The sequence below is a fragment of the Ambystoma mexicanum genome, chromosome 4p (genome assembly GCF_040938575.1).
Source record: "Ambystoma mexicanum isolate Mex_15411 chromosome 4p, UKY_AmexF1_1, whole genome shotgun sequence".
Lineage (NCBI taxonomy): Eukaryota > Metazoa > Chordata > Amphibia > Caudata > Ambystomatidae > Ambystoma > Ambystoma mexicanum.
Window position 1 is genome coordinate 133,616,334 of NC_090927.1, and position 24,943 is coordinate 133,641,276.

The following is a 24,943-nucleotide window of genomic DNA, read 5'->3' on the forward strand; positions in this document are numbered from 1 at the left end:
AAGTTAAAAGTATCCCTTTAAGGCAAAATTGAAATCTCCATTGTCACTTTCAGCCGTGAATGGCTTCCTCTCTGCTGAACCACAAAATATCCATGTAGGTTCTGCGAATCATTGTGTCTTCTTGTGATGGGCTCATGATGGACAAAACGTATGCTTTCTTTATTACATATTTTGAAGAGCATGTATTTAATATCAAGGGAAACTGATTTTTGCATTCAATGGTTTCAGTCATGGTGAAAAGCTCCATTCTGCTGTGCAGGCTTGCCACAATCTGGTCATTTTTATTTACAAGGTGAATGCCACGGTTTCTGACAATATGGCCTCAGCTTGCTCAGACTTTTTGCAAATGTTTTCTTGTGACTTTCCCTTGGGTAGAGCACTGAACATTTTTAGGTATCTCCATGTTTTGACACCTAAATTCGCTCCTTTTCGCTTTGAAATTGCAAGGCCTTATTTCCATGTTAATTCACAACAGGCCTTTCATTTTAGGGAGCCCTCATACTGACTCCGGCCTATACTTATGGCGTTCAGGGCTATTTCACCCCACAGGGAGGACTGTGTAGACCTTTAGCTAATTTGATTAAAGTAAATTAAGTAATTCCCACATAGAAAATCATGGGATGAGTTGTTAGAATTCGAAACTAACAAAGCTCACACTCAGTGTGTTATACCTGGTATAGCCCAAAAAGACTTGGTTGAGTGTCTCTGAAATCCATGACTTCCACATAGAAAGGGGGGGGGGAGAGAATTCATCATCCCAAAAAGAAGTAATCCATAAAAACACCACCTTTCAAGTCAGTGTGGAGGGTGTAAAACCTAATTCCCCATTCATTTTAAACCACAATTACGAAGTATTTTATACAATCTGCATGTGTGGTGCAAAACACATTTTTTCTTTTGTTTTCATTTTTCTCTGGCCTCAAACTATCAAGTCCTGCCTTTTATTTTCAAGTGTGTTGATTTGAGTTCCTTTTTCCTAACCTTGCCTTTTAAATAACAAGCCCAAAACGATTTTTCTCACTGAATTCCTTTCCCAAACAGTGCCTTTTTAAATCAGCAGTAAAACGATTTTTTTCATTACGTCACACTCCTTGCACCTTGCCTTTCAATCAAAGGGGTCATATTAAACTGAGGACTGTAGGGTGGGGGTAGCTGGGAGAAAGGTATTGTTCAAATTAAGTAATTTCTGTGGATTTTGTATTGTATTGCAAACGTTTGTACTGGTCTAAGTTGTTATTGCACGTTTCGAAATCTCAACTGTGTTGTTTTATATAACTGAGTCATAGTTGTGATTTTGGCTGTTGCCTCATCATTGGTGGCTGATGTTAGTCTGTTATTTATATATATATTCTTACTACACCACGGTCTGGTTCCTAGTCCATTGGCGACACAGGGTATTTGTTGGGTAGGGTGCAAGAGGGTTGGAGACCTCACCAAACTGAACTTGAACATTGCTTTATTGTGCACCACCTTGCTTGGGGGAAAGGCACTCCCCGAGTTGAGTGTGACCGCATAATAAACCGCAACAACCTTTATAGTCAGCTACTTGTCACAGATGGCACCAGAAATCACTGAGTCAGACCAAACTCGTAGGTTAGTTGTTCAAAAGGGGTTTTGGGGATTGTGCCTTGAACTCGCACTGTTGGGACTTAAGCTATTTCACTCATGCTCACGTACTCCTTTTCCCACCCTACATTCACGCCTCGTCTTACTCCTCCCTCCAATCCTCTGTCCCCCCCAATGTTTCGCTCCTCCTAAGGACCTCACCTCCACCCTTTGATGCTAAATCTTCTTCAACTCAACTACTCCTTCATACCACTATTCTACCCTCTGCTGCTACCACCACCACCACCACGACGACCACTCCCCTCCCCCTCATCACCCGCCACGTACCTCCCACCATCGCCCATCTGCTCCTACCACAGTTGCCCCTCCCGGTGCTCCTTCCCTCCTGCTGCCGCCTCCTCTCCCTGCCTGGTTCCAACTATGATAGGTTATTTATAACGTACTTAATACCCAGAGGTTTCTAAGCGCGGACCCGGGGATCGAACCTGTGTGGCTCCATGTCATCTTGCTTTCAAGGCAAGCACGTTGCTGCTGAGCTATCCTCCCAGGACAGCCCACACCCGTCCCCTCCTGCTGCTGCTCCTTCCCCTTCCGCCACCACTCCTTTCCCACCTGCTGCCTCCCCCTCCCCTTCCTCCTCCTGTTGCCGCACCACCTCCTCTACCCTCCTACTGTCGCTGCGTCGCCCTTCCTACTGCCGCTCCTCACCATCTCCAGTTAGCAGGAGCCTAGTGTCAGTGTAGCCACTGGAAAGATCCCATGGTCCAGCAGCAGTCATCCTTTTGTTCTCTGGAGAGGGTTAGGGGACAGAGCTCTCATCTGTCTTGGATGCCTTTGATCTTCACCTCTAGGGCAGAGGACTTTGGAATGGACTTTACTCCCAATAGAGGTCCAAAAGTGCATCCTCCTTTTGATGGTCTGAACATGAAAGAAAGGATGAGGTGATGCCCCTCTCCTTGCAAAGGCTATCACACAGGGCTGGCCCGAAAAGCAAGCCTTCTGTAATGGGCGGTTCAATCCCTGTTGTAACAAATGCCCTTTGCTTTATGACATCTTCATTTCAAAAACGCTACTGCCCGCGCTCCCAAACCTGAACGTAAATACCACCTCCTTAATCTAGAAAGAGGCCCCTCAAGTAAACACTGATTTCCTCCTCTTAATCCCTTTTCATATATTACTCTGTATTACGTTAGTCCTCCAGGGGAAAAGAACTGCTACATGGCTGTCTAGTCCCTGTTTTTTTAACCTTATATACTCATGCACTAACTGTTCTTTTGCTCACCAACTCCTCCGCTAATATACGACAAATGTATCAGGAATGCCCTACTGACAGTTCTCCATTGCAGGTGTTTCTGGTCGAAACAGCCTGTACCTTCCATGAATACTAAAACTAAAATACCAAGATAAACTCACCGTACATTAAGTGATCTGATATACCATTTCCTACTCCCCAAATCATGTCATAGGTTTGTATTGTTTTAGTTCACATTTTTGTGGTTCAACTTTTTTGTGTTACAACACTTTATTTGCCTGGCAAGTGTTGCACGGTGTATTACGTTGAATACACCCTGGAATGGCTAACAGGGGCACCTCTGCAATCTGCATTAATCCAGATGTTTGCACTACAACTCCCATCAGCCGTAACTGGTACATTCAGTAGTGAGGGGGCAGGTCATGGGGGTTGCAGACCAACAGAGCTGGAGAGCAGCAGGCTGCAGGCACTTGCCCTGGCTTCTGTAATCTGGTGCCACAGCAAACCCCACCTTAGATTCAAGATGCTCCTGCTACAATAATGACCCCTTTCAAAGGCCCACTGGGTTCTTGTGGCGTTTATCACACTAACAAATTCCACCAATAAACTAACCACATTTCAAAGCATTCCTTTTAAATTTCAGGTTTGAACTGGGTTTTGGATTTTTATGTTTCGTTTGAATGATCAGAATCGCCTGTACACTTCTCTTCTTGGCACACCTGAGACCTTTGCCATTGCATCTTCTTTTCAGCATTATTTTGAATTCACAGGGAGGTGCGATTCATTTATCGAAATCTGTAGATTGCATACACGCATTTACAAAGGACCCATCAATTACCCCCTGTGTACAGACGAAATCGCTGTTTCAATTAAATATTCGAACATGACAATATCGGTCCATATTTTATATCAATTATGATTTATGCACCGTGGAAGGGGTGTGTTAAAACTAACTACCATTAGCCCATCCACTGTTCGGAAGAATGTGGCATAAAACAGGGTTCGAAATTGAGGGGAGCTGGGAGCTATTTGGCTCCTGCTTGAAGCCTACAAGATGCTAGTTAGCTTTAAGCCAACAGCTACCAGGAGCTACTTTTGGCTCCCCAGGCCAACGGATGCCAAAAAACACCCATGTCAATTTAAGCATAAGTGGTCATAAATAATGGACAAAATGTTGTGTTTGCATCTGAGTGTAAGATGGATTTGAAGAACAGTATGCACTAGCTACTCATTCACCATTGGTAGCTTGTGGTCACTAATGAATGCTGGATACTGTGAGCGGATTCAATTCAACACTACAGCTAAGTCAATGCCTAGTCTGGGATGCTGAGGGAAACCCTTATTGATATATTTTTATGTCCAGTTTGTTTACTCTGGATGACTACCCTTATATAACGCCCCTCTCAGAATCCACCTGACCCCACTGAGCCAAGAAGTAGGTTTGTTTTGCAAATTAAAAGGTTTATTTGAAAATTAAATATATATCACACTTTTATAGTAAATTAATATTTGATAGCACACTTGTGAGGATGATAGTGATGAACAATGGATAATGTTACAGTGGTACACTCTTTTTGATGGCTTAGAAGTGATATGGAGAGGATGAAGTAGCTGAGAATGCTTTTATGGCTTGAAGGACAATGCAATGATGAATGAAAATGCAGTACAGAAAATAAACTTGATATGACTTCAACAAAAGACAATGTAATCACTTTTCTTTGACAATTCACCCCCCCTTATGCAAGGTAAAGAGATGGAAAGAAAGCACACAGTTCTCAGGAATGCAATCAAATATAATTCAGTTCCCCCCTAGCAAGCTTAGAGGAAAACAGGTAGGAGTTTTAAACGCATGCAATATACTTTGATGTGGTATGCAAAGAAGTGAAAAATATGCTAAAATTGCTTTAATTCCCTGTAGGAGGTTCAGGGTGAGTGAGAGATACTTTAAATTAATTCAGGATCACTTTAGCAATGCTCTATGAATGATTGTCAGGTTGCACATGAATTTCAGCAAGGAAAGTAAGGACAAATATTTTTACACGTGGCTGAAATTAAGCAAAATGTCAAATCGCTGCAAATTTAGTCACGTGCGTCGAGCGCAATTACGGAAGCACTATAAGGAGGAGGAAGTCGGTTCTAGGCCCGTTGGAAAGCTTAGAATCTTAGCAGTTAAAACTCGCTCCTAGCACAAACGGTTCCGGAGATATGGCCGATTTAGTAAAGGTAGTTTTTGGATTTTACATTTTAAAGCTCAGAATGACAGATGACAGTTTTCAGTTTTAAAGATGACAGAATGGCACGATTCTAGGAGGCAGTTCTAATAGGCTAAAATAGTTTGGATTAGATTATTTTAAACTAAGATTGGTTTTGGCACAGTGCTAGCTGGGTACTGACACTAGATTTTGGACAGGAATGCGACTTCGTCACCGATCGGGTCAGGATTGGCTGGACTTCTGCTAGCGGTTCTGCATAGCGATCTGGTCTCTGGTTCCGGATACAGCACTGCTTTCTGGATACTGCTACAGGTTCTTGCAAAAGTTCTTGGCAAGGAATTCAAACAGCTCGCCCGGCTGTTGAATAGTTTGGTTGGTTTTGAGGCCTGCTGAAGAGGATTCAGCTTGTGGATTCAGGCCTCTCTGCTACAAATTCTGGAGTTAATTTCTGGTCTCTGGAGATTGATGGATTTGAAGTCTGGATCTCTGGATGTGAAGTCTGAAGTCTTCCGGCAAAGCGTCCCGCAAGAAAGTGGAAAGTGAATGTCCCTACCTGGGTTTCAATGTTCCTTTTATGTGTTTTGAAAATGGGTGTGTGCCTGGGCCTAGCTAAGCCTGCCCCTCTCACTTATCATTGGCCAAGCTTTCCTCTCTCCCTTGATTGGGGGAAAGAAATGGAGTGTCAGAGTGATGCTGTAGGTTTTATGGTCAGAGGAACCTCCCCTTGTCAAATTGCAGACAAATCTATTTCTGACCCAAATACATATTTATCTATCTATGTACCATTTTTCTAATATAGGTCCAGTTAACATTTTCTGTAGCACCAAACCATCCGATCCCTGTCTTTGTACGATGTTGTGTCCACTTATGACAGAATTCTCCCCTTTTCATCCAGATAACGACCTCTAAACTTTTCCAGATTTTACACAAATGTGCCCCAAGGATATGGGTTTCAGATGATGAAGTGTCAGATTTTTAACATGCGTACATTTGGAGTAACAACCTTTTTTTCCGCTACTATCCCCAAGAACATACCACAGGGTCCTAACACCTCTTAAAATGTGCACAGAAAAATCGCAAGAATTATATTTATATAATTTTGACAAGTCCGCACTGTGAATTATCCATCTTTTTAAAATCATGCTCTGGCCCCAAAGGGGTGTGGTTTTCCAAAGCACATGGTGGAATTTCTGGTTTATCTACTTCCCCCAAGCTCAGCTTGCTTCTCACAGGCACTGCCCCTCCCAGTTTCTCCCAAGAGGAAGCCACTTTACGGCCCCCCCAATATAACATTTGCCTGAGCCAGTGACAGTGCTTTGTTTAGTTTCCTGTAGTCCCCAGGTGCAACTCCCGTTTTCATCAGAGAGGTGTCATCTCCTTTTGGCAGGGGCAGCAGAACGCAGCCAGGCCTGGGAAGAGTGGCTGAGCAGGTTTCACTCCTGTCGGGGGTAGTTGCCAGGCAGAATTCACTCTCTTCAGCCAGGCTTCAGCTAAATGTCCCTTTAGTTCCCAGTTTTCTACATTCAAATCCAACTTACAATGTTTGCACATGCAGCTAGAATGCTGATTCTAAGTTCAAAACTATGAAATTTAAACAATTGCAACCTATGTGACGCTCACAAGTAGGTCACTCATTTATTCTAAACATTTCGATTTTAGTGGCTTTAAACCCAAATTCAATTAAGCTGCTGACATCCCCAGCTATTTTTTATATATACGTTAAATAATTACTTCCTTCAAGTCATTTCAGAATATAGTTTTATATTGTATCCACCTCTTAGCAAGTCTTTCCTTGGCCTGGTTTGGGTTCATTTGTTCAGTTTTACACAAAAGTCTGGTGGTTTTAAAACACCGGCTTTCTGATAGTGGTGAGCACCAGTATTGCATCCATTTTTGACATTAAGAAAATGAATTCCCCACAGTTCTGGGTTGCTTTTGGCAATCAGCATTGCCATTCCCAATGGTTTCAGGATACTGTGTGTGTAGCCCAATGGTGGTTTTAGGCAGTGCCCTCCTGTGCTCACAACATGGGCAAAAATGGGTGGCAGCCTATTCTTCATATTTTCCCTGTGCACTCTCTGGGGAGTTCTGGCCATAATGATGTTTTCAATGCCAGTACTGCACAGTTTTATGGTATGGCTTGGCTGCATGGGTAAACACATCCCACAATACCCCTTAATTTCGAGCCCTGTACTAGGTGAGCAAGTAGACAGAATAAAAAAAAACTTACTGCCACTTAAAAGGCCTTTCGCTATGCATGCCTGCTGATTGGTGTGTATGCTTTTAAACGTTTGAAGAAAAAAAAAATGTGTGACAACACTTCAAATTATAGAACAGTGCGAGTGGTGTACTTGAAACCAGGGGTAGGGTTATACATTGTATATTGCGGTATTCAGATTGAAATATAAGTCACAATACAATAAGAAAAGAAGGGATTCATGTCTGAGAAATTATGGAGTGCTCCATCTTGTCTGGTTTTAAATTAATTTGTAGCAATGCCATGAAAAGACGATACGGTAGGGTTCACATGAAATAAGAGGATCAGATGGGAATGTACCCACATTTTTGTGTTGCTTGGTTTAATGGATGGGGTAGATTTGATCGAATATATTTTACCTAATGGAGAAGTGACTGAATCTATTTTACCGAAAATCGAAGTAACGTTTTACATTTTAAACTTTTTTTTTTATAATGCGGGGGGAGGCCCCCTCAGCGCCCTACCCTAAAGTTTACCGTTACCCCACACCCCACCTATTATGCACTACACATATACCACATTACCTACCATTTTCGGTCAAATAAATTTGGTCACTTCTCCTTGGGTAAAATTGCATTCAGTTAAATTTATGGCATCTGGGTTTAAATGCCTATGGTGGATAGCTACACGGGTACAGCATTGGTCTCTCCAAGGAGAACAGCCTGTACGTAACCAGTTCTGATTCTGTGGCAGGGCCAATTTGGCCCATCTTTCTGAGGTCAAAAATTCAAGTAACATTCAAAATTAGGTACTACAGCGCTTAGAAGATAGAGTTTTCCAGTGAGAGCCATTTTAAAACATGCGCAGCTTGTCCGTAATGACCAAAGGGGCACCGACCCACACGTACCCTCGCCCATTATGGAGGAACCACAGCATAAACTGTCAAAGGGAAACATGGTTTCCCTTTCACAGTTTATGTTACCCTTACACCCATGACCAATAGACCATGCAAGGCTGGGATTTTTGCTTGCCCAGGATTGCAAGGTCCATTGGGGATGCAGGTTGAGGAACTGCACACAATGTGCGAGGGGGCGCTCCTGCACATACTGACTGAACGGCTCTCGCTGACAAGGTGGCGATCCGGCTTGTGCACAAATATGCAGGAATCAGAAAGCACTTGTGCTTCCTGGTTTCGGTTTTTGTGCAGTTACGCTGGAGGGCCCATGTCATGGGAGGTGACTTCTCGGCAGGAGCTGTGGTGGGTGAGAAAGAGCGAGTATGATTTATGGCTGGTTGGGTGCACGTGAGCGAGTGTATGGTGTAATGGTGCGCGCGTGAATGAGCGAGTCAATGCGTGTTTGAATATGAGAGTGCATGCCCCGTGACTGTTTAACTGTGCTTGCGTTGGGTTTGTGCTGGCACAGATTGCAAATTATTGCCAGGCTGGGTGGAAGAGATGTTATATTGAGCATCTATGATAAATCAGGCATAATAAGTGTTATTGTTATTACGTGGCTAGAAAGGCATTTTGGTGCAGCCAGTCTAGCCATTTCATATACTGTGGCAGGACATTTTCTACTGCCCATATATGATAAAGTAAACATGATAGGTGTTGGTACATGTTGGCCAGGTTTCCTTATTGTGGCATGGGAATACTGACATAGATTGGTGCAACCAGCATGGAAATGTATGGGCACAGTTTGTGTGAACATGTTTTTTTATACTGGCATATATTCTGGGGGAAGGCATGATGAATACACGGTGGGAAATGCGCCCGTGCACTGTTGATAACTTGCAGCGATTTAAACTTTTCATGAAGTACTCTACAAAACCGATTGCAAACTGTGCCTTTTTAACCCATTTTTTACAGAAAGTGTGCTGTACAATAAACCACTTTAACCAATTCTTTTTTTAAAAGATTGTGGGGGGCACAACCCCCATGAACTCCCATTGGTTGGTTTGTCGCCCTTTCATATTTGTGCCAAAGATTAACGCCTCTCTGTTTAACCACGATCATATAACACAATGTATAGATATTATAATGTAAGCCTTTCCAATGCAAGGGATCATAAAACATTAACAAAAATCCAGTGACGAAGAGTAGCCGCATTTATTAAATCTATCACAAAATATAGTACTAAAAATAACAAGAGTGCACTCTGAAACAGGTGTAGTAAATTAAATATGATATTCAAAATAATAAACGCTTTGGAACAAACGGCAAATTAAAGAAGAGATAGCTGGAATGTGTGTTTCCTATTCTATTCAAAATTAAGCCTTAACTAAGCCAAGTACTTCCAAAAACCTTTAAGCAGGGTCGGATTGGGGCAGAAAACGATCTCGGGTACCAACGAAAAAGTGTCCCACAGTTGCAAATAGCAATTCATTCCTTTTGTGACGATGTTTGAATAGTACCCAAAGGGGAGGTTTTTCATAAAATGTGATGCAAATTGTACATTTTAAAGAATATTTATTCAGCAACAGTGGACAAAACTATTAGCCGCATAGTGAAGAAACTCATCAAACTGGGCCACATTGGCCGAGAAGTAGCCCACTTTGACCCAAAAAAACTGACCTACACAAGCATTTTGCGTTTTTTGGTTCGGCCATGGGCCCTTGCACTATAGGCCAGTCTGACCATGCCTGTAAGCTCTACATAGGCCTTACCAGGTCTACTCGTTTTCTTTGTGAAAGATAAAGGTCTGGGCCTGTGGGAGTGCCTGCTGCCCTGCTCAGGGTATGCATTGCCCGTTCAGGATGCAGGGCGTCCATTTGCACTGCTCCCCCCCCCTTCCATTGCAGCAGGGGTGGGATAGAAGAGGCGTGACGAGATGTACTGCAGGCCTGAACTCAGCAGTTCCGGTCTCCAGAATACAGAGCCTGGTGTCTGGGCGGATGCAGAGTTGCTTTCGGTGTGTGTATAGAGGGCTCTGCCGGGAAATGGCAGCATAGCGCTGCGAGGTGGGAGTGAGGGGAGAGTGGAACATGCCAAGGAAGGCTGACCTGAGCATCGAGGTGTTGCAACGTGAGGGATTGCAACTGCATGTGTTGCTGAGAACCGTGTGGCCGCCACACGTCGCTATGGCAACGCACGGTGCTTGGAAGGATTACCAGCACACTCAGCTATGCGCCCATCTAATTAGGACAAAGTGAGGGGGCGGGGGAGGGGGAGAGCTGATGCCGTCAGCTTTCCACCTGGTCCAAGATCCGCTCATTCGGCTCCGATTGCATTGGAGGCAGATGCATTCTTTTTATTTCACTGACACTTCCTAGTTCATAGAGCATTATAATTAAATGACTCATTTCAATCATGTAAACAATATATATGTATATGTACAGTATGACTCTGTCAGCTAAAGCCAGTTAGTGATCTATGAAAGAAAGAAAGCAAGCAAGACTATCATTGCTCCACTCCCGGGAAAGCAAGCAAGACTATCATTGCTCCACTCCCGGGAAAGCAAGCAAGACTATCATTGCTCCACTCCCGGGAAAGCAAGCAAGACTATCATTGCTCCACTCCCGGGAAAGCAAGCAAGACTATCATTGCTCCACTCCCGGGAAAGCAAGCAAGACTATCATTGCTCCACTCCCGGGAAAGCAAGCAAGACTATCATTGCTCCACTCCCGGGAAAGCAAGCAAGACTATCATTGCTCCACTCCCGGGAAAGCAAGCAAGACTATCATTGCTCCACTCCCGGGAAAGCAAGCAAGACTATCATTGCTCCACTCCCGGGAAAGCAAGCAAGACTATCATTGCTCCACTCCCGGGAAAGCAAGCAATACTATCATTGCTCCACTCCCGGGAAAGCAAGCAATACTATCATTGCTCCACTCCCGGGAAAGCAAGCAATACTATCATTGCTCCACTCCCGGGGAAGCAAGCAATACTATCATTGCTCCACTCCCGGGAAAGCAAGCAATACTATCATTCCCGGCCACATGTCACTAGTTGCTCGCGATTGCCATCTCCGCCTTGGCTTTCAGCTGGTCAGTGAGGCCTAATGAACAACCTAATTGTAAAGCAGCAGCAGGGTGTCCACGTGCCACCCCACCTGCCCCCCTTACCTGTCGGTTCAGGCGGTAAACGGCACTTGAGGCCCTGCAGTGGGTAATACGATGTTCATTCAGGCAGAATACTTACAAATTTCCTAAAGAGGTACAGAGAAAAATTGAGCCCTCCACTGTATGCAGCATCCCATGCGCAGCCACCTTTGGCTGTACAGAAAGAAATGGGGCACACCCCTAGGCCTGCTCAAAAATGCTCATGTTGCTACATGCAGAGACTGAAACAGTTACACCTCTAAATTCCATGAGGGTTTAGTCGAGAGCCATTACAACAAAAACGGGCCTAGTTGAATATATACGTGTCGGATCGGGTAGAGGTATTTACATCTGCTCATACTCTGCCGCCCAAGTTCGGAGATAATCCGCATGCAATGAGCTTTTCGGAAGACACCGAAGTATTTCATCATAGGTTGGGATCCACTGGTATGATCCAGAGGTGTAGCCAGGATCATCTCAAAAGTGGGGCCTGGAGCTAAAGTAGTGGGGCACACCCGCCGCAGGGCCATGAACATCTGTAATTTGCAGATTTTGGGTGGGCCTTGCCCGCTCAGGCCCTACCCGGTTTATGCCTCTGGTATGATTCCCAGAGACAGCGGGAAACAAATACGATTGCGCACCTTTTCCACTGTCTGGGTACAACAAACATACACATAGAAGGAAGGGAAGGGCAACACTATATAAGGAACCATTGCCTGTGACCTCCTTCTACACAAATATGAACACACATGGTCCTGCAAAAAAAAAAAAAAAGGTTGCGCAGTATAACTAATTTATAAAACACTTTATTCAGAAATCACTTGTTCACAGCAAGAACACAACATCTAATGACGAGAAAATCTCAATCAAAACATTTTTTTTCTCTCACAAGAAAATAAAAACTTGCATTTACATTTTTACAATCACAATGACAAAAAACACAATAGGAAAACACCACCTATAAAACTGCTCCCATTTGGGTCCTAACTGGCCCTGCATGTCTGTCCCTTCGCACAACTAAATGACACTGGACGTTCATCAGGGGTTGAACAATCGATGACGTGATTTCGGAGATCAGAGGGTGAAATCCAATGGTGAAATCAATCAATACTCATGGTATCTACTATGGAAGAGTAACACAATAGCCAGTCTCTATTAATAGCACGTCAACTAAAAAAAAGCCTTTGTTGGCCACACTGGCGTGATATGTCGCGGTCGGGATGAAAAGGGGACTTCATTAACATATTCCATTGTGGCTCATAACTGTGGTGCCTTAGTGTAACCCACACTTCAAACATATTTCCCCTTAGGAAATTTGATTTCTCTCCAGTCGGCAACCGTCCTTAGACAGTAGTCCCTGTGGATGGAGTGCGGTTCGGAGTGTGGGTTACTCTCTGGCAACGGCAGCTATGAGCCGGATGGAATATGTTCATGGAGTCCCTTCTTCATCCGTGACAGTGACATCTCGTGCCACTGTGGCCAACTAAGGCATTTTACTACGTTGGAGTCCTATTAGTAGAGAGTGGATATTGGAAGTCTATTCAATAGGAGATATATTGCGTATTGAGCAGAGCGATACATCTCATGGCTACATTGAGTGGATTCACCCTTTAATGTCCACACAGGTTGTGAAATCATGCCATCATGAATTTTTCAGCCCCTGATGAATGTCCAGTGTTATTTAGTGAAGCAAGGGTACAGAAAGAATTATGTAGGGCTAGTTAAGACACAAATGGGAGCAGTTTTATAGGTGTATTTTTTTGTCAGTGTAAAAGTGTAAATGCACATTTTTTTTTCATGTGTTTTTGGGCCCGTCTTGTGTAAAAAAATGATGTCTTCATTGTGCTGTTCTATTCATTAGATGTTATGATGTTCTTGCCGTGAGCAAGTGATTTGTGAATAAAGTCTTTCATATATTATTTATACTACACACTGCACAATCCATTTTCTTCAGGACCATGTGCATTCATATTTCTGTAGAAAGAGGTCACCCTGTTTCCTTCATTATTTGAGAATACGCAGGTTGGCTTTCAGCGTGACATAGGGAAAATAACCTTATGTAAGTGACAATGATATGGAGATCAATGCTGAGGAAACAGCCGTGAAGGCATTTACAAATACGACCATAATATAACAAAGCACATACATTAGATTGGCATATTAAGGGGAAAAGGTTGAAAACTCAACATCTTAACTACCTAATCTTCCCCCTACATGGTAAAGCTGTATCAAAACGACCTTCTTTCTTGCACAAAGGAGGAAAATAAAGACAATGTTCTGCTCATTTTCACTGGTCGCCCTATGAAATGGTTATAATCTCGAGTGATCCATAGTATCACCTATAGGCTGGAAGTTGCTGATCCCATAGAAGAGTAAGACCCGACTAGACCAATGGCATTAGATCTGAGTATATGGAATGTATACCAAGCTATAAAGTAAACTATACAAAATTAATGCTGCGGTTTAATATAATGACGTCTGCAAAAAGTATGTCATACTCCCCTAATTCAAAATGTGAGGAAAGGTACTTAAACAGTTCTTCATATATATTTGCAAACCTGAACTACCGGGATAAGATTGGAACAAGCATAATTTATTTTATAGATGTGGAAAAATTAAAGGAAAAATAAAATGATATGAATGGACGATACAAAAGGAATTTTTTTTTTCCCAAACTTTTTTATTAAGGATTTTATCAAAGATACAGGTAGCCACAAGTTTCTAATACACATATTTAGTGGACCCAATGAAGGGTTGAAATCTTGAATAAATATTGCCTTTATAAAGAATACTAAATTGTTTTCAAGAAATATGAAACACCACCAAAATATCTAGAGAAGTTCCCGGATGCTAGATACAGGACGGCATATACGGGGTTCAGGTTCAATCTATTTCCAACACTAGGAAGTTATGGGCCTTGGAGGAGCTTAAAACAGAAAAATGTTGGAAGTGTAAACATCACGACACGTTGTAAACGTTGTAAACTATGGAACATCTGGTCAGTGAATGTAGCAGTACTCAGTAAATTCGCTAAAAGATCTTCTACAATTATTTCAATGTGGTTGAAGATCTTAATTCCTTACGATTTTGATATAGGTTATTACATTGTAACTTTAATACATTGATTATTGCACTAATTCGCTTTCTAATGGTGTTGTGAATGCCTTGGAGGAAGTGTTCTTTTTATTTTTGTGACTGTTTATTACACAGCACATGCCAGCTAGGGAACTCCTTCCCCTACAAGGAATGTGGTGCACAATAAAACGCTTTTGATATATAATATACTACAGATTCTTTTTGAGTAGGGCTCCAACCCGTCTCGCACCCAATCTCCACCCACACCCCGTGTTACAATGGACTAGGAACCAGGCTGGTGTGTATTAACAAGATGTTTTATTAATTATTCAATGTAAATGAGGATAATCAAAATACAACAGCCACCAAAATTGTGTCAACACAAATGCAATATCCTATCTAGAGCGACCAGGTGGAACTACACTGTCACACTCGCTTTTGTTTTAATGACAAAACACGAAAATAACAATTCCACACAGAGCGATAGCACCAACAGTTAAGCACTCCCCCCTGCAACACTCACCCTCAAATATCAATTGGACTTAGTTTCTTTGAACGGAAGGCAGTAGCAAGATGTAGGAATATAGGGGGGGGGGAAATCGGTTTTGGGGTGAAGCCCACCACAACATGGGAAGCAAGCAAAGAAAGGGAAAATCCATTTTTGGAGCAAAATGTTAGAATGGGGTTTTTATTATTTCTCACAGCTGCTAGGGTACAGAATAGAAGGAAATGCCTACTGCTTACACTTAGGAGACAGGCAAGGTTTTAGAGAATAATCATCAGCACACCAGGGAAAATAGAAATAAAGAAGGAAAGTCGGTTTTTGGGAGAAAGCAAGCGCAAAGGAAAAATACAGTGGCAAATGTAAATTGGTTTACACTGAAGCTTACAATGACAGGTAGGCTCTGGGAAAGGGGTTTAGCTCACCAAAACAAAATCGGTTTTGATTCAGAATGACAGGTGCAAAGAGGAATGACACTGGCAGATGACAAATTAGTTTAGCAGGGCATAATTTAAACACAAAGACAAATTTGTTTTTCAGCTCACAAGGGAATTCATTATTTTGGGCAATACGTTAATGATTATAACAGTTAACAAGAACACTGGGAAAAAGATTGGGTTTTCGAAAGCCACCAATCACGACCCTGTGAAATTCAATGGGGCAATTCATTGATTTACTTTCAAAAATACTAAGGATTTACACAGAAAAATGAGGGGTCTTTCAATCGGGATATGCTAACAAACAGGCAAACAAGAGATTCTTCTATGGGGTGATGACTAAACTACACTGGCAATTGGGGGTTTCAATGGGAAATATTGGATGCACTGCTACTAAAAGGAAGGGCTTATGCAATTTAGGGCACGGGTTATTGCTACATAGCACACCTTGGTTTAAGTTTCAGGAAAGCCAGCTGCATCTCAGGACACTTTGGAAAGAAAGGGCAAGGGGTCTGGTCACTGCACTCTCAAAGATGGTAAGTATAAGCAGCCTTCTCTTCATCCTTTTTCTGTCTTCCCCGGTTTTTGTGTGCGTCTGTTCTGAGTCCTAGTACAGTCCCCCTTATATAGCAGAAATGACATCACTAATTTTATAATCTTGAGGGAAGTACCCTGCAATAATCCCTGCAGCTAGGATTGGACAGTTACCCTCTCTCTCTCTGCCCCCAGTCAGGATTGGTTTAGGGGTTTTGGAGCAACATCTTTCTTTTCCCATTTATCACCATCCTTTGTTCTCCTTTGAACTTTTTGGCAAAAACTAGTTATGTATCATAACTTCATATTTGTACTAGCAACTGCCATATGAAACATATATTCTGTTTTAGCTGATCATGGGGAATTAGGTAAGACGACCGCCAAATCCATACGATGTAGCATGGACACATTTCACATTTTTGTCGTTTTCATAAAATGTACAACAGTTATGAATATGTAAGTTATCAAGCATATTCCTAATTTCATTTTACACCTTTTCATCAACTCTATTGTAGAGAAGGAGCCAAGTACCCCCACCTCAAGCATCGCGCCCATGTTGCCTATATTCTGGGAACCAGAATGTGAAACCCGTACAGTGCCAGTGAAGATACCAGTACCAAGGAGAATCCTGGAAGCTACATTCCCATTGCGAAAACCATACCTGCTTACACGACAATATGATGGCCATTTGAATGAGATACCAGAAGGAGTGTGAAAAATTTACATAATAGCAGATTGGTGATGTCATACGAAGCAAGACTGTCACACCCAGAAGAGATGCAGAGACAAGAGAACAGAGATTATATAGGTGTCAAGAAAGTATCAAAGATAAGCAACATTTCGGGATCAAGATGAAGATGTTTATGCTACAGAAAAGATGAAGACATCAAGTTATTTTACACGTGTACAGATGCAAAGAAAAGCAAGTAGACAGAGCATTCTTAAGGTTACCCATGTAGTGGATAGATTGCAGCATGCGCATATATATGTGAACTATGGATAATTACACTACGCCTTTTAGCAGAGCTGGACCAGAAAAGGAAGGCTTTTTCAAGTGTGTCGCAGCTGAAAAGCTATTGAATTATAGAGGTGGATCAAAGAAGGGCGAAGCTGGATCAGCACCAAGAAGCCAATGCCAATCTAGGCTGGAATGATCAGACAGTTGTTACAACCGTGTGAAAAGAACAAACTCTTGTTCCGAAGACAGGCACACGAAAACAAGGAAGATGGCAGAGGTTCGTTAAATAGTAGTATTTTAAATATACCAAGAGCTCAAAATCATGGTCTTCCGTGACGTGGATGGGTGAAAAAGGGCAATCTTGACAAGCTACACCTGCGCAGGGAGACAAGAGCATGCTATACTACCTTGTATTCTCCAGAGCAAGGAACACTTCCAAGGCTGAGTTCAAAGCCTTAATTGACGTTCAGACTACAGGGGTGATGATATGCTAATTGGTGGGAAGCTATGGTCAAGACCATCCCACCAGCAGGAAGACAGCCTGCGTGCTGCTGGCTTATGTGGAAAAGTACTGACAGGTGTAAGGGTGCCAAACAATTATACAGGGCCACATAGTAAAGAACCCTATAGTTTGTGTAGCTAATGGGACGTTGTGTATTTGAGGACGTTCATAGTGACCTGTTTGAGGTCAGGGCTTAGTTGCCCCACCTGATACTAAAGACCCCATCACTCTCTTAGACTAGGGTGGAACATATACCTAGAGGTTCCTTGTAAGCCTATCACCATTCCAAATAGTTTTTTTTAGTTCGCCACGTAGGTTGACGTCAACAATGAGTTTTTACTATACAAGATGCTTTTTTATAAGATTTGTTGAGAGATCATGCTTGGCGACGTCCGTTGTACACCCCGTTTTAGACAATTGCAAATAAAACAATTTTGATTTGCCAACTTCCTGAGTTAGTTTGATTATTGATGTTTGAGTATCTTCTACATCCTCATCCATCTCAAAGTATTGCTACCTCGTTTTAAAGGGCTGGGTCGATAATCCCATTTCACTATATATTTGGCACATGTTCAGATCAGACAGAAACCTTTTCTAACTGGCCATTACAGTTCCCAGAGTCACAAGTAAATGCATTTTATAACACCAAAACCGCCTGGAAGTTAAATGAAAAATGGCATAAAAACGAAATTAATCCTCAGTTTGATTGCAGTGCAAAATGCCTAAAAAGGAAATAGTCTTAAATTAAATGATGAATGTTTCTGTCACCAAACGGGATGGCTGCTTCATCCCCCACAGCCATCTGTTCCCCTGGGTCAGCCTGTGACCAGAGATTTGTATGAGCCCCTTTGGAGTAAGTGTGGGCTCTTTGAAGTGGGTGCAGCAAGGCTTCACACCTTTTAGTCATGCTTCTGCCCGGGATGGCTTTCTTTGAAATCCCTGCTTTCCTGCCATTCAAGTCTGTAGAATGGTGAATTTTGACGCCTTCAGCAGCCTCGAATTTTATTGCTGGGTTGTTAGATGTGACATGCAGCTGTAGTGGGGCTTTTCAGCATTGTGAAGATTTGCACCCAGCCAGAACAGGTTTTTCCTGAAGTAAGTGTCTCTTCCACGGCCACTCGAGTTTTGTGGCAGAACCATAATGTACATTGCTTTGGTCAACCCACACATGTTCTGCTTTCCTGAAATGTTTCTGTGAGCAGTGATATCTTTCATTGTGGCTTTTTAAAGCCGTCTTTATTTGCAAACATGTGTGCGGCCGTTTTTGCTTCCAAAGTTTAAAAATCCTGTTTTCCATGTCACAGGATTCTTTGATTCCTCCTTTTGTGAATTAAACTGCTGCTTGTCCATTGATAATGATAGGTAGGCTACTTTCCCCATGGTTCTTTAATTTTACATGAACAACAAAAGAAAAACCCCGGCTGTTTTTGTTGCAGTGTTTAAATTCCTGCCATTCATGTGACAGAAAAAGCAAAAGCCAGGCCGTTTTTGGTTGCAGTGTTTAAATGGCTGCTATTCATGTGAAAGGGACTTCTGTTTGGGGCCTTAATGAGCCCCACATTTTTTAAATCAATGTTATATACATATTTTATATTAAGAAGAAAAGCATGTTATATTTGTATATTGCATTGCTTATGTTGAAGTCGTATAATGAAGAAACTGTTTATTTTGTATGAACTGTAGGTATAAAAGGTTTTTTTTAAAACAGATACCAAAATAAAAATTTAAAAATGCTCCTTACTACATGCAAAGAGCAACCCCACATATTGTATACTTGTTTATTTCACTCCGATCATCCACTACAATTTCGATCGTCTTACATGGTAACTGCATGCCATGAACCAGTGGTCTCCCAACTGTGTGGCTCGCCCCCATAGGGGTGCCCGAAGCATGTCTAGGAGGGGTGCAAGGTTTTTCAAAAAGGGAGTAAAGTGTCTGCTTTTAGACAAAATACAAGCATATATGACATCAGGAGGGGGGCCCAACAACAATTTTGTACTCCAAGGGAAGTGGGGGAAGGAGGACTATCAGCCTGAAAAAGTTTGAATACCACTGTCCTAAACCATCACCTCCCACTAAAAGCCCACCTAGAAGGCCAGACCACCCCCCACCCCTCCCTCCCACCCCCAACACTGCCAGCCTCGCAGACAAAAAGATTCCTTGACCAATAGGCAACACCCATGCTTTCACTCATTCTTAGAAAGCCCCCTAGCGGTGTGTGTACGTGTGCATGGGTAAACATCCAGTTTGGTGAGCATCCACTGCAAAAGAATTATGGCAAATTTTAACACAACCTCATTTTATAAAGGGACAGAAAGCCGGGCCTGCCAATGTTATTGAAGCCACTGTGTCAATAAGTCAAATGAAATGCATACAAATATATATGAATTATCAATAACTCAAAATGCAGGGTGTGCATATATTAAATAAATAAAAGAACCCTGACTGGTGCAGTTAAATACAGAGCCCAAGGACAACTTATTTTAAATCACTATGTAAAAGAAGGCGAGGATGTCGTGGGACGAACCAGTAACAGAAGAAAAATGGAAGGGTAGATTTTAGAAATGCATCATATAGAACAGGTGAGGATAGCAGTGACAAGAACAGGGCAATGAAGGTACTTCCACTAAATGTGAAGGATGGCATGTACGTTGGTAATGGTACTTCCACTAACTGGGAAGGAATTGCATGTACACCTTGGTAATGTATTTGTCGAATTAGCCATTTTCCGACAAGTAACACAATTCCATAACCCCTTTGAAATTAATGTCAACAACTTTTAAGAACATTCAAGAAATGTTTTGCTCAGTCTAATTTTGAAAGGACAAATCCGACAGGCCTCAGGAAACCATGCCATGTTGGTTGCACCCACCTACACTCACCAACATGTTTGTTCTTTGAACGAAGAGTATTTGAGGAAGTTGGTAAACTAAAAAAAAATGGCCTCTTAACACCAGAATCTAAGCAACTTTGAGAAAAAAAAATACTTCTGAATCTACTGGATAACAACATTATAGGAAGAACAGCCGGCAAAGACGGTGCTGTAGATGTAAGCAGGAGGCTGCATTTTTGATCAATGCTAACTAATAACGTGACACTCCTCTGACGAATGCTGCTGAAATTTTGCAGACAATTTTGTAACACCGACCCGCCCCTCCCTGAGGCTGACATTTATGAAAGATCCATTAAAAAATAAAAAAGTTATTAAGAAAAGCAAAAAAGCAGTTTCGGCCTAGTCCCTCATAAATTTTTGCCGGACCACATAGTGGAAACACATTTTTTAAAAAATATATATATTGCCCCCCCCCCCAAAAAAAACATTAACAGAAAACCCCCCAAAAAAAGAAAAATTCAAAAAACCAAAAAAGAAAAAATAAATAAATAAAAATCGCTGGATGGAATTGGACCAGGTCCACAACAGCTTGTGCTCGAAAAATTGCTCACAATCCTTTGGGTGTCTGGAGATATTGCGTGCTATATGATATATGATATGATATATGATATGGTATTTGTAACGCGCCTATACCTCTTGTGTACCTCTTCAAATAATTGACAGAGAAGGGGGATGCCCCCTACTCCCAAAATTATACAGATATATCCCATGGTTCTTTGCAGCAGAAGCTTTACAGAAACAAAAAAGGTCGGCATCCTTTTTTTTCGATGCAAGATATAACTGCGGCTATGCCTGCGAAAACAAAAAACAGGAAAAGGCCTCATGTTAGCAGTGTGGAGGGTCAGAGGGTGGTGGGAGCCAGAGGAAAGAAGCCACCATGTGTAATTTGGGAGTAAGTTAAGAGCATGAACGATGTAGCCGCGGTAATTCAGAATAAGCCAGACTACAGAAGAAATCATGAGCAGGAATGAAAGTGTGTCACAAGTAAAAGACTGTGTTGGGGGAAATGGGAAAGGGCGGGTGAGGAGGCCTGGAGGGGAGAGTGGGGGCACTTGGCGAGTGCTGCGGAGGACACAGAAGCATTTTCTTTTATAATTTTTCCCTGATAACCCGTGGCTATCTGTAGTACACAGTAATTATACCTGCGGTTAAGGGGGAAAAGTCTTTCAAAATATATATATCAGAGATGGAAATAAAGATTGGATAAGCATGAGATGAAAGCAGCTCCAGGGTATCCAGAATTAACCTGTGACCAGGAGCTACAACTGGGGAACGAGGAGCTAGTACATAGCTTTCCACAAATCTAACTTCCACATAAGATGTAAACTTACCATTTGGTTTCATTATTTAAGAACCCTTATGCTTTAAATGTCATATATAGATGTGTCCTAATAATCAGTTATAGATTGTCATATGCACAGCGTTTAATTCACATCGGTGTGTTTTTTCGGCATCAGTTTGCTTGGGGAGCCAAAACTCCGACAGCCACTTTTCGAACACGTGCACTGCTGGTGACTAGTCAGTGTCATGTTGCACTGTGCTATTAGGTAGGTGTAACAGGCTTTCTGTGTCAAGCAGTCCATTGTATAAAACAAAAGAAATTGTGCACCTATGAAATAGCACAGTGCGCTGCAACACTGGTTTGTCATTGGCAGGGCTTGGGTTTGAATAACAAAACGGGACAATAACCAACTTTTTTTTTTTTACTGTCCCGTGCTGGGGATTCGAATCCGAGCCCTGTAGATGTCAAACCAGCAACACATTGCACTGTGCTGTTTGGCAGTTGCTGGAATCCAATGGTTTCAGATAAATTGAGCACCAATGAAACAGCAAGGACAGTGCAATTTGACACTGGCTTGTCACCAGCGGGGCTCGGGTGAATCCACAGCAGAGGGCAATACAAAAAGAAAAAAAAGCAACAACTGATTTTTTATTGTCCTGTGCTGGAGACACTTCTGGTCACGTCCATAATTCCCTCGATTTCTCACCCCACTCAAAGCACTGCCCGACACACAAATATGCTTATCAAGCGCCAAGAAACCACGCAGGTGGCAACAGTGCGCGGAATAAGAAATTTTAACATAACACAAAATACGGGTGTAGTAAAAGAGTATGCTTTAATTTAACCAAATAAATACTTTCACGGGTTATGAAAACCATTTTCTTTAACAGGGCACGTTGCATTTCCGACAGACAGGGAGTTACTTCTATGTATTTGGGCTTCAAGATGCAAATGCTCGGGTCATAAATAAAGCTGGATAACTAACTTACGTCTTGGTGTCTATAAAATGGTGGCAGGTCGGTTGCTCTAGTCTAGCCCAAGATACACTACACGAGAAGAAGAAACCCATGGCTCCATTTGATCTCTAGCTCCCACCAACGAAAGACCACCCGGAACACGCACCCCCCCTCGCCCCCACCAGACGCCCCTCCCAGACCGCCCCCCTCCCACACCGCATAATATAGGACTACGACGGAGACAGGCTGCACTCATTTCTGCAGATTACGAGCGCGGAGTTACCGTGGACACGGTCCTTGTTCTGTCAAAGCCCCTTCTTTGGCTCAGCTTTGCGCTTTGAGGCTCTGGTTTCGCAGCGCACTGCCTGAACCCGCCGAGTAGCACTCTGTTGCGCAATCGTTCTCACCACACGCGCATGCAGTCAGTATTACGCACGCCAAGGCTGCGCTCTCCGTTGCGAAATCTTTCTCACCGCACGCGCATGCAGGCATTACGCACGCCCATGGCCGCACCGGAAAACCCCACCGCAGCGCACTGGACCTTCCCGGTGATCTCAAGAGACGGGTCCACTTGAAAGGCGCACCGCGGTCAAGGTCCTTCCTGGCTGGGGTTAGGAAGTGACTCGTTTCTTCGTTCCTGTGAACCTGTGTTGGCGTGCTGAAAGCTCAAGGGGGGTGAAAAGCCTGTTCCAACATGCACAGAGCCAGAGTGATGGTTTATGCGATACGCAATAACATAAAAAGTACCTCGTAGACTAAATGTATTGCCAAAGTAAACAAGTGATACACGAAGAGCAATGCTGTGCTCCCAACACACGCATTCGCTCAGGAAAAATGACTACTTCTCTGCAGGAGAACAGGCAGGAGTAGACCGCCTACTCAGCCCCACAGGCTAAAGAGGCACCGCGCCAAAGCTATGCCAGCTGCGCCTCCTGTGAAGGGCAGGCTTGACTCTTTAGGAGGGTTGCTGAGCTGATAGCAGTAGCAACCCAAACATCAAAATAGTCCAAAGTAAAAATGTCCTATCACGGTTGTATACAAATACATACGTCAAACTAACTAGAAAACACTTAAGCACCCACACCTATTAAAGAAACACAGGGCATGCAGACTTTTGTGAGAGAACACTGGGAAGATGAGCAGGGGTGGTCAAGCACTTAACTGGTACACATGCCCAGGTGTAAGATTATGGCTTTGCAGACATAGGTACAGCATGGGGTGCTTAAAAGCGAGATGGGGCCTTTCCACACTACCTTGTTCTTATCTTGGGGGCACAACAACATTGAAGCAGGCTTTTCAATGTTCAACTGGGGAGTCTGATGCTTTGGTGCCAGGCCGGTGTCGAGTCGGGGCGCATTGGTGCCGGATTCAACGATACAGTGATGTTCGACAGCGGTATCAGTCTGCCAGCCGAAGGCACTGTGGAACCGCTAGCAATGTTGTGTTGGCAGCACTAGAAGACTCAGCGGCCTCAGGTGACGAGAAGTGGAGAGTGGAGTCTGGCTGCGAGCAGGCGTGACTGGCTTCACAGTCAGGGCAGCGCAGTAACGTGGGATAGAAACTCAAAGAAGCTGCTGACCAGATGGCACTGTTCAGCTGGAGGCTGGAAACCTCGACGAGTCTCAGCTGTGGAGATGGGACACCTTCGGCGTCAAATCCGAGATGTGGAGGCAGTCGAAGTATCAAAGTCAAGGATGACATCCAGTTTGCATGGTGCCCAAATTAGACTCACTGCAGGGAGAACCTGGTTTATCTACCTTGGTTCGCAGTTGCTGGATTCACAATCCAGGGACTCGAGGACAAAGAGTACTTCGATTGGACTCTACATCCAGGGAGCTTGGCTCGCACCTACAGGAGATCCTTCACCTCAAGTGTGCAGGAGCCTGGCTCCAGTGCAGCCAGCATGAAAGGACCTGGACCCAGCAGTAGTCACCGCCACTGTTCCCTGCGGATGGTCAGGGGCCAGAGCTCCCCTCTGAATTGTAGGCCTTCTGTCTTCACCTCCCTGGCAGACGACTATGGGATACTCTGTATCCCGAACAGAAGTCAAGTGATTTCTTCCTGTCAGAGTCTCCAGTGATTGATCAAAGAATGAGAGGACTCACCTCTCCTTTTTAAAGATAAATTGCCACAGGGGATTGGTCTAAATCGCTGTTGTAACAAGTGCCCTTTGCCTTATGACGTAACATTCGAGTACCTTGCCCGCAGCAAATGGAGGGGACAGAAAAAAGGAATAGAGCCCCAACAGAATGAAGATGGTGGGTCCCTTCTGTAATAAATAAGTAATGATTCCCCCAGAACCTCGACCTGGGACCCTCCTCATGTGGCCAGGGGAAGGCAGACGCTTCCTGATCCCGACCCTGATGGTGGTCTTCTGCGGGAGGATCATATGGGGGAGGAAACAGGTCCCGTATTCAACTGTTCCCGAAACCCACGTATTTTAATGGCTTATTGCCAAGTAAAAAGAGTTAGAAAAGCTCACTTTGTTGCCAGGCAATACAAGTACCATAACTCCCTCAGTACTGGGACAAGGAA

The 24,943-nt window shown here is 43.2% G+C and overlaps 1 protein-coding gene across 3 annotated transcripts in view; it reads right to left on the reverse strand.

The window, feature by feature from the left end:
* Positions 1 to 24,943, reverse strand: part of ASXL2 (ASXL transcriptional regulator 2) — a 747,150-nt gene that overhangs the window by 348,967 nt on the left and 373,240 nt on the right. The window contains exon 1 of one of the 3 annotated variants that reach the window (XM_069605570.1): positions 22,692 to 23,018. The exons of the other annotated variants lie outside the window; for them this stretch is intronic. The gene's annotated coding sequence lies outside the window, so the exon portion shown is untranslated. Of the gene's footprint in view, positions 1 to 22,691; positions 23,019 to 24,943 lie in introns of those variants that run through there. 3 annotated transcript variants of the gene reach the window in all.